The 2,744-nt window shown below is 30.2% G+C and overlaps 1 protein-coding gene across 1 annotated transcript in view; it reads left to right on the top strand.

Annotated features, from left to right (window-relative positions):
- Window positions 1-2,744, top strand: part of SEC63 (SEC63 homolog, protein translocation regulator) — an 88,199-nt gene that overhangs the window by 62,794 nt on the left and 22,661 nt on the right. The window lies entirely within an intron of this gene.

The following is a 2,744-nucleotide window of genomic DNA, read 5'->3' on the forward strand; positions in this document are numbered from 1 at the left end:
AAACCCAACCTATTTACGTTAATTAAGCCTTAAAAATTACTATATTCTCTATCACATTTCATTTGTTTTTCTTGACTTACCTTTATCTAGTGAAAAAAGAGATTATTTTTCTGCCTAATTGTTTTTTGAGTTTCCATTTTAATAGCTGAATAATATTATCATAGAATGGTTACAGAATTGGAGATTAACTGCTCCATTCCTTCATTGTGGCATTGTTCTGAGCTCTAACATTTACTAAGTTACTTTGTGGTAAGATTCTTGTGGGACCAAGATACAAAGATGCATTAGGAATGTTTTCTGTCTTTAAAGGGTTTATAGTCTAGTTGAACATAAACCTAGGATTAAAAACACAGAAGCATAGGCGAGTGTTAAGTGAATGACAGAGTTGTACATTTTCTTCATTCAACAAATATTGCATGCCATTTATTCTCCTGGGTTCTGAGGAAGCAGTGGTGAGTAGGACAAAGCCTCTGCCTTATTGAATATGCATTCTAATTGGAATCATAATTGGAATTAGAAAGACTGGGGTGTTTGAGAAAGGAAGGTAAAGTGCAATTTGGTTGGAGTGTAAGAAATGTGTAGTGAAAGCTGTGGCTGCTTTGGTGGGGAACTGGGATTTCTTAGTGAGTCCACAGGTTTAAATATTAAAACTATTAATCTCAAGGCTTCACTTAAGAACATAACTAATTTAATCAGAAACTATTTAAATATCCAGTTAGGGACTGAAGATATACCATTTGATATAATCAAGGGTATTAAAATGTACATGCTGCTTAGAAAAATGAATGTTGGAGTGATTTTGATGTAAGAATATTCAGTCTCACTTCAGAACATTATGTGTTTCAATCCATAGCATTTTTTATTGACAGTTTATTATTTTACATTTTTACAGTGCTATCCAAATGTGTAATATGAGTAATATAGTTTATGGAGGAAGAGTAGAAGAATTATAGAAGCAGGAAAGGATCATCTGCATGATCCAGTGCTGGAAATGGTGGATCTCTTTTCCCACATCAGTAGAGACTATATAGAATCCCCTATAGGCTTTTCTTTACTTTAAAGCATCAAATGACAGACATTGTTATAGCTGTTAGTTCACATGCAGTGCTCACGCACATACAGCTTTGCAGTGTTGATGAATATATAGTCCAGATTTGATGATTTATGATAATGGAGACTTCTAGGGTGAAGAAAGGATGTTGTACCTTTTTTTGATGCCCAGCTGTTGTGCCTTGCAACCAGTAATAGAGGATATTATCAGTTATAAATTGTTGGAGGCCATTCTCTTCCAACTGATAGTATATTAGTGCAGACCAGAACAATGTGCTAATCTAAATCTGTGTAAACTAAACATGACAAATTTAGAAAAACCTGTAAGCAGAAATACATAGTGAAGAAAATGCTTATAGATAAAATCGGTAGAAAAAATGTATTATATCTACATTTGAATGGAAGATATGTTTGACACGTTATATTAATTTTACTCATTAAACTTAATGTTAATTTATTTTAGTGTTATTAGTTTTAATGTTTATTTTATTATTAGATTTTTGGGAGTTTGGCAGACATGGTTTTAAAATAAACAATTGCAAAAATATATTTTAAATATAAAAATATTTTTAAGTACGTGCCTTAAAAAATCTCTTTAGTGTGGCTTAGAAGACTAGCACACACACACACACACACCATTTTAAATATAAAAATATTTTTAAGTACGTGCCTTAAAAAATCTCTTTAGTGTGGCTTAGAAGACTAGTTTTAATTATTTTATTCTGATAGGCAGGCATTAATCATACAGATAAAATCTTGTGAATATAAAGGTTTGTACAGCTTAATAGAGTGACAGAAGCCTATTTTTATATCGCTAGGAGAGAAAACTATGACATGGTAATCCTCACATTATACTGCGTTTTAAAAAAACCTGGGTTTGAAACTTGGCAGTGCCATTATAGCCATTATGTGACCTTGTGAATCTCAGTTTCTCCTTTAAGTAGAAATAATAATTCTTCATAGAGCGAGTTTAAAGATTAAATGAATATATAGTTGAAGGCATTTCCTGGAGAGCCTTATACAGAATAGACAGTCAGTAAATTATTCTTTACTGAATAAGTTTAAAAGATAATATGTCTGAAATGCTAAAGTACCAAATTGATTTGGATAAGTCATTTTGCTGTTTATGTTGACAAAGAACTTGATTTGTATTTTCTACTCAATTTTTTTTTTTTATTTTTTACAGTATTGGATGATGAAGACAGCAACAACATAACAGTCGGATCCCTAGTTACAGTGTTGGTTAAATTGACACGGCAAACAATGGCAGTAAGAAATCTATTTGTATTTTTATGCTTTAAGTTATATGTTAAGGTTTTTGTATTTATTTTCTTATTTTAAGTTATACATTCTTAAGTCGAAACTATTGAGTAACAAAATCTAATTTTGCAAGTTCTGTTAGCTGTCTCGAAATTTTAAATTAATATTCATAGTTTTTCACACTAGTTTTCACACACCAAAAAACCTTGGAAAATAGATTAATTCTTCATGTGGTGATTTGTTAATTCCCTATAAAACATTTTAATAATAGGGTAATGTGGATATAGTTCTTAAACTTTAAAGTGCTATACAGAGATTATTATCAATTATTGTTGATAATTTTATCACCTGCACCTTTTCAGTCAATTCTTTAGAGAATTTACTCTCTATTTTAAATTATTTTTATTTTTTATTTAAAAATTTAAAAATTATAA

Source organism: Pteropus vampyrus, unplaced genomic scaffold (genome assembly GCF_000151845.1).
Source record: "Pteropus vampyrus isolate Shadow unplaced genomic scaffold, Pvam_2.0 Scaffold58, whole genome shotgun sequence".
NCBI lineage: Eukaryota > Metazoa > Chordata > Mammalia > Chiroptera > Pteropodidae > Pteropus > Pteropus vampyrus.